Below are 14957 nucleotides of genomic sequence, written 5' to 3'. Positions count from 1 at the left end.
GGGAATTATCATTAATGGCCACATATCCCATGCTGTGCTCTCTGCAAATGAGAACTTATTCATATAGTGCATCATAGTTTGTAAACTGATTTTATATTCATTAGGTCTTAAGTACCCTTTGTCTTATAGGACAGGTGTAAATATATTATTGTTTATTTTGTTTGTTTCTGCAATTTTATAAATAGTAAAAGTGTTACTGTTTCATGTCCTATTTGGCACCTGAGAGTTTCTGGTTCCATAACCAGAAGCTGCTACCTAGCCCTTCTAATGGATGGGAGAGATAGTTTATTCTTAGACTGTCCAGCTCTGTATTTGCTCTGAATCTCAAGCTTTTCTATCCACAAAACACTCAGGGGCTTTCAGCTATTTTTCTATATATTAGAGTTATTGGCACTAACTTTTTAAAAAGCGTGGGCTCGTGTGCGCAGGCGCAGTCCGCTTGTGCCCCGAGCCGCACATGCGGGGTGAAGATAGGATGGTGGATTTGGTACCTTTTGTGGTTGCCATCGGTGGTGACAAAACCTTGCTGGTGTGGGAGCTGTGATCTGGACCCACGGCCGAGACCTTGCAAGTGAGCCGAGCCGGGGCAGAGGGAGGGGTGGAGGAAGCCGCCCCGCGCCCCAGTAACTGGGACTGCTTCGGTACCTCATCTGCCTGTGGTCTCCGCTGAGAGGAATCTTAGTTCTAGAGCTGACCTGAGCAGCCAGCTCGCCCCCATAGATTTTTGAGAGATAGTTCCCAACTGACGGCATCGCCTCCTAATGCTTCTCGGAGCTAAGGATTTCAGAGGGAAACTTGTTCATGAAATGAGAAGTGTTTGGAGTTGCAGGCTTACCACAGTTACCTGTGCCGAAGGGCTGGCAGAATATAAGGGAAAGGGTGGTTTGGTTTCCCGGGCGTGAAATTTCCTGCACTTACTTAGCGTGGGACCAGCCTACAGCATTCTCTGTTCACAGTCTTCTCCCACTTTGGCCTTCTGTAGTCGGTCCAAGTCTTCGCAAACGCAGCAGTGGCTGGTCCTGGGTTCTATGCCATCATTAAGTTTTATTCAGCAAGGGATGCCCACAGAGCCCAAAAGGCATGCAACCAGAAGCAGCTTTTTCACACATCTCCAGTGAAGGTGGGTCCAAATGTGGAATTCGTCGCTCTACTGGGATGAAGTGCTGAATTTAAAGCTAATTGGCCATCGGGAATTCCCTGGCGGTCCACTGGTTAGGACGCTGCACTTTCACTGCTGAGGGCCCGGGTTCAATCCCTGGTCAGGGAACTAAGATCCCGGGGTGGGGGGGCGGGGAAATGGCCAGCGTTTGTACAGCACTGTGCTGTACAGAATGCTCTCAGATGCACTGCTCCACTGATCCCCCAGTTCTCCAGTTCTTTCTTTCTTTTTTTTAGATGAAGAAACTTGAAATCAGGATGGTTAAGTGACTTACTTAAAGTTCATGACAGCAAATGTGGAAACTAGAGGCCAAATGCAAAGTTGACTGATGTTAAACCCCATGTCATTTTATGCTGCCCCTTAATTTAAGAAATCTTCACAAGAGTCTTCCTTATATTTACTTTTATGTGGATTTTAAATGTGTGAGGTTGACAAAAAATTTTTTTAATTAATTAATTAACTTTTGGCTGCATTGGGTCTTGTTGCTGCGCCCCGGCTTTCTCTAGTTGCGGTGAGTGGGGGTTGCTCTTCATTGCGGTGCGTGGGCTTCTCATCGCGACGGCTTCTCTTGTTGCGGAACACGGGTTCTAGGCATGTGGGCTTCAGTAGTTGTGGTTCACGGGCTCTAGAGCACAGGCTCAGTAGTTGTGGCACATGGGCTTAGCTGCTCTGCGGCATGTGGGATCTTCATGGACCAGGGATCGAACTCGTGTCCCCTGCATTGGAAGGTAACAACTCTGCCACCAGGGAAGTCCTGAGCTTGCCAAACTTTTGTCAGATGTAACATAAAGGAGGCTTCATCATCATCATCACTCTCAAACTGCCTATTCAGAACCCCCTTCAGATTCCAGAGGATCATTAAAATATTCTTTAATGCACTGTAGAAAACTTATTCCATATCAATATGCCATCCAATTTTACTTCCCCAGAATGAACATTTCATTATGTGCCTCCATTCAGCCACCATTCCTTTTTCAAGGACCTTTTCACTTCCTCTGAATAAGTGAGTGAGGCTTAGATTTCCCAGACCTTTCACTTTATAATTGTGTGTCTTCTCTGATTGGCTTCTTGCTCTGGCTACTTCCTACTGACCTTGCTGCTTATTCTCACCCATATTTCTTTACTCACTAATTTCACCTTTATTGAATCTGAGAACTCTCCTCAGATGTGACTCCAGGTACACTACCTCCCACTTCTGTACCCTGTTTAACACCCTCTTCAATCCTGGCTGTACTCCCTGGGATTGAAATGATTTTGTGTCAGACATTCCTTAATTTGCGGACCCTGCAACCATTTCACATAACCACTCAGATATTACAGATGATCCTGGAAAGATTATGAAACAGTTATGTGGTATCAGTTGTGAGTAATGAATTCTTTTCTTATATTGGACATTAAGACCATTGCATAAGCTTAGGTTCTGAGATTTTCACAGCATAAAGCCCATCACTGATAAAATAATGAAGAAAAATTTCTACAAGTCACTGTAGTGTTGAGAGGAAAGGACATTCGTATTAGATTTCTTTATTTAATGCAGAGCCTTAGTTTGGTACCCACACCCCCGAAATTGTTATCTACTTTAATTATGCGTTCTTTTTAAATTTTATTTATTTATTTATTTGGTTGCACCGGGTCTTAGTTGCAGCAGGCAGGCTCCTTTCGTTGTGGCTCACAGCCTCCTTAACTGTGGCGTATGAACTCTTAGTTTCAGCATGCATGTGAGACCTAGTTCCTTGACTAGGGATTGAACCCGGGCCCCCTGCATTGGGAGCATGGAGTCTTAACCACTGCAGCAGCAGGGAAGTTCCAAATCTGTGTTCTTTAACTCATTGGCAGGTATACATATTTCTTATCTTTTTTCCCCTGCATTTTTAAAAAATACAGAAAAGAGAATAACATCTTAAAATAAAATGAAGGAAAGGCCTAATGTATCTGAGTTTTTCTCAGTAGCATGAAGGGAAATGTTTGCCAGCAAGAACTGTGGCAAGGTTATCCCAGATGTCAGCTGTCTCTACTACTCAGGAGCTCAGAGCCCTTCTGAAGCTTCATAATTGTCCAGGACAGCTCCATTATGACTCAACATACAGAGCCTAGTCTCCCATGTGACACCCAATATTTAAAAATTAGTCTTCATTTCTCCTTCCCAGCAAGTAGCTTCAGTTGGAGAAAGTAATTTCATTTTCTTATGTGCTCATTCATTCACTCAGTCACCAGACCATCACTCCTCTATTATATGCCAAGATCTATGCTTGTTTCTGGTAATAAGGAAAGAATAATATATGGTTCCTTCAAGCACTTAAGGAGTTCATAAACCAGTGACAGAGGAAGATGCACAAACAAATCAATAAAGAAGTAACAATGCTTTCACTTTATTTGTATTATTTGAATTTTATGACTATATTTATATACTACACCCTGTTCAAAGTGGAAATAGACATTTAAGAAAGAACTAGTGATGTAAAAAATCCACAGTAATATGTAAATGACTTAGGGAGTTAAGACTGGAAATATTTGCACTTTCAAAGAAGCTTGTTAATGCAGATGAACCTCTAATTCTTTTGGTTACTTTATTTACATTTATAGACGTATATGTCTTCCCTCTTCTAACAGGCATTAGTAACATGGGGAGGGGGTGCTACAGATTAAGGTCCTAATTCAGTGGCAGGCCCATCTTATCTCCTCTTCAGGTCATATTCTCAAGCAGGAGCTACAGGATGAGACAAGTAAAACAGTTCACTTCCTTTGCTTACCCCCAGCCCCATAATAGGCTTCTGCTGGGCTTCTTTGGTTGCTTTCATCATCACTTTCACCACCAGAGGTCAGGGAACCTTCCGGTTAATCAGGGGCCCTGGAAATGATGCAGAAAGTACTGACTTAAAAGTAATAAATAACATTTATTTAGGGTTCACTGTGAACTCATTGCTTAAAATGTCCTACTTAATCTTCACAACCACTCTATGAAATTGGTATTGATAAATCTCAGGTATATCCAAAATAAGTCTCTATGTAGGGTTGTGATAATTTTAGGTCTTTTATGTCTTTAGGTTCATTTTGGCACTAGACATAAGACGGTTGAACATAATACACTTGCCCTAAACAGCTCCAGATGCCAAGAATTGTCAAATTACTACTTTGGTTTCCATGGGTGGTCAAAAAAGATCATCAGGGTAAACTCTGTAGATTTTCTTTGACTAACCAGACTCCTTTCAACATTGAACTCCTAGACTTTAGAGAGAAGAATAGAACAGGGCTATGGGGAGGATGTGTGAGAGGCTTCCACATGGAAGTATCTGAGCATTGGCCTGCCACCTAGAATTAGTGATAATCTCAATGACTTGGATGGTGGTGTTCATAGTTTTCTCCAGTATTTGTATGGTATATAATAAAAAATAGTTGTCCATATCTAGTCATTCATTTGCAAGTCTCACTTGATTTTGAAGCTATAGAATACCTAAACTATTACCTGGGATTGCTGGAGTTTATTTTTTATTTATAACAACAGAATATGTTGAAGTCTAGGCTTTAATTCAAAATCCTAAGAGCTTCAGGATATTTCTAACCTTGAAGAAAGGGAAAATGAAGATATTGTGACATGACTTCCGAAGCAAAGCCTGAAGTTCTTCTGTGATTAGGGGTGGTGTTCCCCTCCCATGAGTGCAGGAGTTCTGGAGTTGGCATGGCTGAGGAACCTTTGGATAAGTTGGAGGAAGGTATGTGTGTGTGTGCCCAGGTGAGGGAGTGGGATTTCTCTTTTTTCCTTTCTTTCTGAAACTCAACTTTTCAAACATCATCACCTTTGCTAAGCAACTAAAACCCTGGGCAAAATTTTTCTGCCTGACAATATAGGTTTTTATCTTAGGCAATACCTGACACCGCCATAAACTTTAGAATTTTAGAACTGACTGACTGCCAAGAAGCTTAGGAGGAGGGAAAATTAGTTAGGTTTTTTTTTGGTTAATAATTTGTGCTAAATAGTCCTTCAAATACAGATGCCTTCTGGCCTTCAGTTATCCCAAAAAAATCATTGTCTAAAGATTGAAATAGATGACTTCCGGGAAGATAGTGGAAGAGTAAGACGCGGAGATCACCTTCCTCCCCACAGATACACCAGAAATACATCTACACGTGGAACAACTCCTACAGAACACCTACTGAACACTGGCAGAAGACCTCAGACCTCCAAAAAGGCAAGAAACCTCCCCACGTACCTGGGTAGGGCAAAAGAAAAAAGAATAAACAGAGACAAAAGGATAGGGACAGGACTTGCACCAGTGGGAGGGAGCTGTGAAGGAGTAAAGGTTTCTACACACTAGGAAGCCCCTTCGTGAGCAGAGACTGCGAGTGGCAGAGCAGGGGAGCTTCAGAGCCGCAGAGCAGAGGACAGCAACAGGAGTGTGGAAGGCAAAGCGGATAGATTCCCGCATAGAGGATCGGTGCCGACCGGCACTCGCCAGCCCAAGAGGCTTGTCTGCTCCCCCAGCGCAGCGAGCGGGGCTGGGAGCTGAGGCTCGGGCTTCGGTCGGAGCGCAGGGAGAGGACTGGTGTTGGCGGCGTGAACACAGCCTGAAGGGGGTTAGTGCGCCACGGCTGGCTGGGAGGGAGTCAATGGAAAAGTCTGGACCTGCCGAAGAGGCTAGAGACTTTTTCTTCGCTCTTTGTTTCCTGATGCGCGAGGAGAGGGGATTAAGAACGCTGCTTAAAGGAGTTCCAGAGGCGGGCGCGAGCCGAGGCTAAAAGCGCGGACCCCAGAGACAGACATGAGACGGTAAGGCTGCTGCTGCCGCCACCAAGAAGCCTGTGTGTGAGCACAGGTCACTATCCACACCCCCCTTCCTGGGAGCCTGTGCAGCCCGCCACTGCCAGGGTCCCATGATCCAGGAACAACTCCCCTGGGAGAATGCATGGCGTGCCTCAGGCTGGTGCAACGTCATGCCGGCCTCTGCCGCCGCAGGCTTGCCCTGCACTCCGTGACCCTCCCTACCCCCCGGCATGAGTGAGCCAGAGCCTCCGAATCAGCGGCTCCTTTAACCCCATCCCGTCTGAGCAAAGAACAGACGCCCTCCGGAGATCTACACGCAGAGGCGGGGCCAAATCCAAAGCTGAGCCCCTGGGAGCTGTGACAACAAAGAAGAGAAAGGGAAATCTCTCCCAGCAGCCTCAGTAGCAGCGGATTAAAGCTCCACAATCAACTTGATGTACCCTGCATCTGTGGAACACATGAATAGACAAAGAATCATCCCAAATTAAGGAGGTGGACTTTGAGAGCAGGATTTATTATTTTTTCCCCTTTTCCTTTTTTGTGAGTGTGTATGTGTATGCTTCTGTGTGAGATTTTGTCTGTATAGCTTTGCTTCCACCATTTTCCTAGGGTTCTATCCGTCTGTTTTTGTTTCTTTTAAATTTTTCCTTTATAATTATTTTTTTTAAATAACTTTATTTTATTTTACTTTATCTTCATTCTTTCTTTCTTTCCTTCCCTCCTTTAGACAACGAATCATCCAAATTGAGGAGATGGACTTTGAGAGCAGGATTTATGATTTTTTTCCCCCTTTTCCTCTATTTGTGAGTGTGTATGTGTATGCTTCTGAGTGAGATTTTGTCTGTATAGCTTTGCTTCCACCATTTGTTCCAGGGTTCAATCCATCCGTTTTTTTTCCCACTTAGTAATTATTTATTTTATTTTAATAATATTATTGTATTTTATCTTAATTTATTTTATTTATCATCTTATTTTCCATCCTTCCCTCCTTCTTTCCTTCCTTCCTTCCTCCCTCTCTCCCTCCCGCCCTCCCTCCCTCCCTTCTTTCTTTCTTTCTTTCTACTTCTACTAATTCTTTCTTTCTACTTTTTCTCCCTTTTCTTCTGAGCCATGTGGATGAAAGGCTCTTGGTGCTCCAGCCAGGAGTTAGTGCTGTGCCTCTGAGGTGGGAGAGCCAACTTCAGGACACTGGTCCACAAGAGACCTCCCAGCTGCACATAATATCAAATGGTGAAAATCTCCCAGAGAACTCCATCTCAACACAAGCACCCAGCTTTACTCAACGACCAGCAAGCTACAGTGCTGGACACCCTATGCCAAACAACTAGCAAGACAGGAACACAACACCACCCATTAGCAGAGAGGCTGCCCAAAATCATAATAAGTTGACAGACACCTCAAAACAAACCACAAGACGTGGACCTGCCCACCAGAAAGACAAGATCCAGCCTCATCCACCAGAACACAGGCACTACTCCCCTCCACCAGGAAGCCTACACAACCCACGGAACCAACATTAGCCACTGGGGACAGACACCAAAAACAACAGGAACTATGAACCTGTAGACTGCAAAAAGGAGACCCCAAACACAGTAAGATAAGCAAAATGAGAAGACAGAAAAACACACTGCAGATGAAGGAGCAAGATAAAAACTCACCAGACCTAACAAATGAAGAGGAAATAGGCAGTCTACCTGAAAAAAAATCAGAATAATGGTAGTAAAGATGATCCAAAATCTTGGAAATAGAATAGACAAAATACAAGAAACGTTTAACAAAGACCTAAAAGAACTAAAGATGAAACAAACAACAATGAACAACACAATAAATGAAATTAAAAATTCTCTAGATGGGATCAATAACAGAATAACTGAGGCAGAAGAACGGAAAAGTGACCTGGAAGATAAAATAGTGGAAATAACTACTGGAGAGCAGAATAAAGAAAAAAGAATGAAAAGAACTGAGGACAGTCTCAGAGAGCTCTGGGACAACATTAAATGCACCAACATTTGAATTAATGGGGTTCCAGAAGAAGAAGAGAAAAAGAAAGGGACTGAGAAAATATTTGAAGAGATTATAGTTGAAAACTTCTCTAATATGGGAAAGGAAATAGTAAATCAAGTCCAGGAAGCACAGAGAGTCCCATACAGGATAAATCCAAGGAGAAATATGCCAAGACACATATTAATCAAACTGTCAAAAATTAAATACAAAGAAAGCATATTAAAAGCAGCAAGGGAAAAACAACAAATAACACACAAGGGAATCCCCATAAGGTTAACAGCTGATCTTTCAGCAGAAAATCTGCAAGCCAGAAGGGAGTGGCAGGATATATAGAAAGGGAAGAAGGAGAAAAACCTGCAACCAAGATTACTCTACCCAGCAAGGATCTCATTCATATTTGATGGAGAAATTAAAACCTTTACAGACAAGCAAAATCTCAAAGAGTTCAGCACCACCAAACCAGCTCTACAACAACTGCTAAAGGAACATCTCTAGGGAAGAAACACAAGAGGAGGAAAAGACCTACAATAATGAAAACAAAACAATTAATAAAATGGAAATAGGAACTACATGTCAATAATTACCTTAAATGCTCCCACCAAAAGACACAGATTGGCTGAATGGATACAAAAACAAAAGCCATATATATGCTGCCTACAAGAGACCCACTTCAGACCTAGGGACACATACAGACTGAAAGTGAGGGGATGGAAAAAGTTATTCCATGCAAATGGAAACCAAAAGAAAGCTGGAGTAGCAATTCTCATATCAGACAAAACAGACTTTAAAATAAAGACTATTAGAAGAGACAAAGAACACTACATAATGATAAAGGGATCGATCCAAGAAGATATAACAATTGTAAATATTTATGCACCCAACATAGGAGCACCTCAATACATAAGGCAAATACTAACAGCCATAAAAGGAGAAATCGACAGTAACACATTCATAGTAGGGGACTTTAACACCCCACTTTCACCCATGGACAGATCATCCAAAATGAAAATAAATAAGGAAACACAAGCTTTAAATGATACATTAAACAAGATGGACTTAATTGATATTTATAGGACATTCCATCCAAAAACAACAGAATACACATTTTTCTCTAGTGCTCACAGAACATTCTCCAGGATAGATCATATCTTGGGTCACAAATCAAGCCTTGGTAAATTTAAGAAAATTGAAATTGTATCAAGTATCTTTTCCAAACACAACGATATGAGACTAGATATCAATTACAGGAAAAGATCTGTAGAAAATACAAACACATGGAGGCTAAACAATACACTACTTAATAATGAAGTGATCACTGAGGAAATCAAAGTATAACTAGACAAAAATGACAGTGGAGACAAGACGACCCAAAATCTATGGGATGCAGCAAAAGCAGTTCTAAGAGGGAACTTTATAGCAATACAATCCTACCTTAAGAAACAGGAAACATCTCGAATAAACAACCTAACCTTGCACCTAAAGCAATTAGAGAAAGAAGAAGAAAAAACCCCAAAGTTAGCAGAAGGAAAGAAATCATAAAAATCAGATCAGAAATAAATGAAAAAGAAATGAAGGAAACGATAGCAAAGATCAATAAAACTAAAAGCTGGTTCTTTGAGAAGATAAACAAAATTGATAAACCATTAGCTAGACTCATCAAGGAAAAAAGGGAGAAGACTCAAATCAATAGAATTAGAAATGAAAAAGGAGAAGTAACAACTGACACTGCAGAAATACAAAAGATCATGAGAGTTTACTACAAGCAACTCTATGCCAATAAAATGGACAACCTGGAAGAAATGGACAAATTCTTAGAAATGCACAACCTGCCAAGACTGAATGAGGAAGAAATAGAAAATATGAACAGACCAATCACAAGCACTGAAATTGAAACTGTGATTAAAAATCTTCCAACAAAGAAAAGCCCAGAACCAGATGGCTTCACAGGTGAATTCTATGAAACATTTAGAGAAGAGCTAACACCTATCCTTCTCAAACTCTTCAAAAATATAGGAGAGGGAGGAACACTCCTAAACTCATTCTACGAGGCCACCATCACCCTGATACCAAAACCAGAAAAGGATGTCACAAAGAAAGAAACCTACAGGCCAATATCACTGATGAACATAGATGCAAAAATACTCAACAAAATACTAGCAAACAGAACCCAGCAGCACATTAAACGGATCATACACCATGATCAAGTGGGATTTATTCCAGGAATGCAAGGATTCTTCAATATATGCAAATCAATCAACATGATACACCATATTAACAAACTGAAGGAGAAAAACCATATGATCATCTCAATAGATGCAGAGAAAGCTTTTGACAAAATTCAACACCAATTTATGATAAAAAGCCTTCAGAAAGTAGGCATAGAGGGAACTTTCCTCAACATAATAAAGGCCTTATATGACAAACACACAGGCAACATCATCCATATGGTAAAAAGCTGAAAGCATTTCCACTAAGATCAAGAGAAAGACAAGGTTGCCCACTCTCAACACTGTTATTCAACATAGTTTTGGAAGTTTTAGCCACAGCAATCAGAGAAGAAAAGGAAATAAAAGGAATCCAAATCGGAAAAGAAGAAGTAAAGCTGTCATTGTTTGCAGATGACATGATACTATACATAGAGAATCCTAAAGATGCTACCAGAAAACTACTAGAGCTAATCAATGAATTTGGTAAAGTAGAAGGATACAAAATTAATGCACAGAAATCTCTTGCATTCCTATACACTAATGATGAAAAATCTGAAAGTGAAATCAAGAAACCACTCCCATTTACCATTGCAACAAAAAGAATAAAATATCTAGGAATAAACCTACCTAAGGAGACAAAAGACCTGTATGCAGAAAATTATAAGACACTGATTAAAGAAATTAAAGATGATACAAATAGATGGAGAGATATACCATGTTCTTGGATTGGAAGAATCAACATTGTGAAAATGACTCTACTACCCAAAACAATCTACAGATTCAATGCAATCCCTATCAAACTACCAATGGCATTTTTCACAGAACTAGAACAAAATATTTCACAATTTGTATGGAAACACAAAAGACCCAGAATAGCCAAAGCAATCTTGAGAACGAAAAATGGAGCTGGAGGAATCAGGCTCCCTGGCTTCAGACTATACTACAAAGCTACAGTAATCAAGACAGTATGGTACTGGCACGAAAACAGAAATATAGATCAATGGCACAGGATCGCAAGCCCAGAGATAAACCCACGCACATACGGTCACCTTATCTTTGATAAAGGTGGCAGGAATATACAGTGGAGAAAGGACAGCCTCTTCAGTAAGTGGTGCTGGAAAAACTAGACAGGTACATGTAAAAGTATGAGATTAGATCACTCCCTAACACCATACACAAAAATGAGCTCAAAATGGATTAAAGACCTAAATGTAAGGCCAGAAACTATCAAACTCTTAGAGGAAAACATAGGCAGGGCACTCTATGACATAAATCACAGCAAGGTCCTTTTTGACCCACCTCGTAGACAAATGGAAGTAAAAACAAAAATAAACAAATGGGACCTAATGAAACTTCAAAGCTTCTGCACAGTGAAGGAAACCATAAAGAAGACCAAAAGACAACCCTCAGAATGGGAGAAAATATTTGTAAATGAAGCAACTGACCAAGGATTAATGTCCAAAATTTATAAGCAGCTTATGCAGCTTAATAACAAAAAAACAAACAACCCAATCCAAAAATGGGCAGAAGACTTAAATAGACATTTCTCCAAAGAAGATATACAGACTGCCAACAGACACATGAAAGTATGCTCAACATCACTAATCATTAGAGAAATGCAAATCAAAGCTCCAATGAGATATCATCTCACACCAGTCAGAATGGCTGTCATCAGAAAATCTAGAAACAATAAATGCTGGAGAAGGTGTGGAGAGAAGGGAACCCTCTTGCACTGTTGGTAGGAATGTAAATTGATACAGCCACTGTGGAGAAAAGTATGGAGGTTCCTTGAAAAACTACAAATAGAACTACCATATGACCCAGCAATCCCACTACTGGGCATATACCCTGAGAAAACCAAAATTCAAAAAGAGTCATGTACCAAAATGTTCATTGCAGCTCTATTTACAATAGCCCAGAGATGGAAACAACCTAAGTGTCTGTCCATCATCGGATGAATGGATAAAGAAGATGTGGCACATATATACAATGGAATATTACTCAGCCATAAAAAGAAACGAAATTGAGCTATTTGTAATGAGATGGATAGACCTAGAGTCTGTCATACAGAGTGAAGTAAGTCAGAAAGAGAGAGACAAATACCGTATGCTAACACATATATATGGAAGTTAAGAAAAAAGAATGTCATGAAGAACCTAGGGGTAAAACAGGAATAAAGACAGAGACTTACTAGAGAATGGACTTGAGGATATGAGAAGGGGAAAGGGTAAGCTGTGACAAAGCGAGAGAGAGGCATGGACATATATACACTACCAAACATAAGGTAGATAGCTAGTGGGAAGCAGCCGCATAACACAGAGAGATCAGCTCGGTGCTTTGTGACCGCCTGGAGGTGTGGGATAGTGAGGGTGGGAGAGAGGAAGATGCAAGAGGGAAGAGATATGGGAACATATGTATATATATAACTGATTCATTTTTTTGTGAAGCAGAAGCTAACACACCATTGTAAAGCAATTATACTCCAATAAAAAAATAATAAAAATAAAATAATGTTCCCCAAGCAAAAAATAAATAAATAAATAAAATAAAATGATGTTAATGCTGTGGGTCCAGAGACTATACTCTGAGAACCACTGCTCTATACCATATTGCTCTCATTCCTCTTTTGGGTAAACCTGGAGACAACAAGACCAGCTTTGTTTCCAACAGCCACATCTCTTTTCAAAGATGCCAACTGAAGACACCAAATCAAGTATGTGACAGCCTGTGTTGAATCTGAAGTTGACCTGATTCTTAGGAGTTTAAAGATACAGATACAACCCCAGTTACCACAGTGCTGACTCAAAGTGTAAGACACTTGAACTCACGTATCAGAGGGACATTCTCTGAGGCTGGCATGATCTCTGCCACCATGAGCTGAAATACAGTCACGGCCAACAGTATGGTCACTCCTAGGGAGACCTTTTCACCAGAGGCTGCTGGGAGATAAAAACTCAAGGGAGCCAGAAAAGATATGAGGACACATGGGATGAGGAAGTTGACGATATAGAAAGAGAACCACCACTTTAGAAGGAGAGTGAATGTCACATCCGGGTAAGGCTCAGAGCAGCAGCCATAGGAGATCACATTCTTCACAGCAGGCATGCCATGCACCTCCCACTCTACATCTTTGATGAAGTCGGAGAGGTCTCCGCTGTCCAGGGCATTGAATATATCCACCTGATTGCCATTGTAGGTCCAGGAACCAAAGGTCAGGTTGCACTGCTGATTACCAAAGGGGAAGTAGGTGACATCCACCACACAGGAGCTTTTGGTGATGGCTGGTGCATCCCAGGTGATCAGCCCATCATACCGCAGGACCACGTTGGTGTTCACAGGCTCAGAAGATTCATCATCAGCCCTGGAGGTGAGAGGAGGAAAATGAGAGCTGCTCTCCAGGACAACTCACCAAACTCCTTACCCCCGATAGCTCACCGCCCTGTGCCCATCACTTCAGTGTCTTGGCAATGGATCACCATTCCTTGTCACCCTGGCTTGAAAGTATGGAATCAACTCTAATTTGCCCTTCTTCTCCATTTCCTGTGAATAGTTAGGGCCGAGTTCTCTTGGATTCTTTCTTTAAAGCATGTCTGCTTTATGTCCCTTCCTCTCCATTCCCAGTGCCACTCTCTTGGTCCAGGTATAATGATTCAAACATCCAGACAAAAAGTAAACGAGGCTAAAATCTAACAGGGGGCTCTGCTTACCTGATTTTGTTAACTGTGGACACAAGAATATTAAAGTAACTTTTTGTTGCTGTTGGAAAAAAAATATTGAAATAAACTCTTGTGTAAATGTTCAGTCTTTGCCTTCTATAGAAGGGCCTGAGCAGAAAAAGTAAACGTAGATCCCTAGAAAGGGGATTCCTATTGGTACTGAGTTTTCTCTTAGAATCAATGGCACTTGGGCTTAGGGTTTTAAGTCAGAGGCAGGGCTGTTAGCGAATTGAGTGGAGGAGGCGCCACATCCACCTGAGTGGGTGATGGTTGAGGAGAGGCCAGATCATCTGCACTACCACCAAATCTATCTCACTGTATGAATCCAGCCCTTTATGCCCAGGAGAGCAGGGTCTGTAGCCGTGTAGCTTCAGCTTGTCCATTTGAAATCTGTGAGTATTATGAAAGTTGTGCCACCTTCTTTGTTTGCATTTACCATCAAGTATTATAGGAACTTTGAGAATAGATCTGAGCAGTAAAATGTGCCATGCCAGGGTATACCTACAACAGAGACATTCAACCGCACCCCAGTGTTGTGCCTGCCCTTAATCACTAAGATAATGATCTAAGAATCACAGATGCATTTTTAGTTTTAAACATATAACCTAGAAATCAGTTATTCAGATAGGCATTTTAAATTCATCTTTTTTTGTTGGATTTAGGGTCATTATCATTCCTTATGAAAAGGAAGGTAACCCAGAAGCTTGCTATTCAGAAGGCTATGACAGATGCATTCCAGAAACTGCTGATAGTGGTTTTAGGTAAGACCTTTTTGATTGTCCTTGAAGTGCTTCAGTTTCAGTGAGCAAATAAACTTATTTGAAAAGTTAATTGGATGAAAATAATGGTTATCTAAAACATTGCATATTCTTTCATTCACCAGATGTTTTCACAGCAGCAGTCTTAAATTTGTTCTTTATGGTATTTATGAGAAAAACGACAGCAAATATTATTGTCCCCAGTGTTTAGATGTAGAATGACTTGCCTCAGTTCATACAGAATGTGTTTGATCCAGTTCTTCCTCAATTGCTTGCTTATCATATAGAATAGTGTAGTGATTATAAGTCTTGGACACCTGTGTTTGAGTCCTAACTTTGTGTCTTAGATTGTTT

General features: G+C 41.1%; 1 pseudogene; it reads left to right on the top strand.

The window, feature by feature from the left end:
• Nucleotides 1–475: 475 nt before the first annotated feature.
• On the top strand, nucleotides 476–14650 carry LOC132414771 (RAD52 motif-containing protein 1-like; annotated as a pseudogene).
• The last annotated feature ends 307 nt before the right edge of the window (nucleotides 14651–14957 follow it).

The sequence above is a fragment of the Delphinus delphis genome, chromosome 19 (assembly GCF_949987515.2).
Source record: "Delphinus delphis chromosome 19, mDelDel1.2, whole genome shotgun sequence".
In the NCBI taxonomy this organism is placed as follows: Eukaryota; Metazoa; Chordata; class Mammalia; order Artiodactyla; family Delphinidae; genus Delphinus; species Delphinus delphis.
The sequence above is the reverse complement of the archived record's forward strand: the minus strand, read 5'-3'. Positions and strand labels throughout refer to the sequence as shown.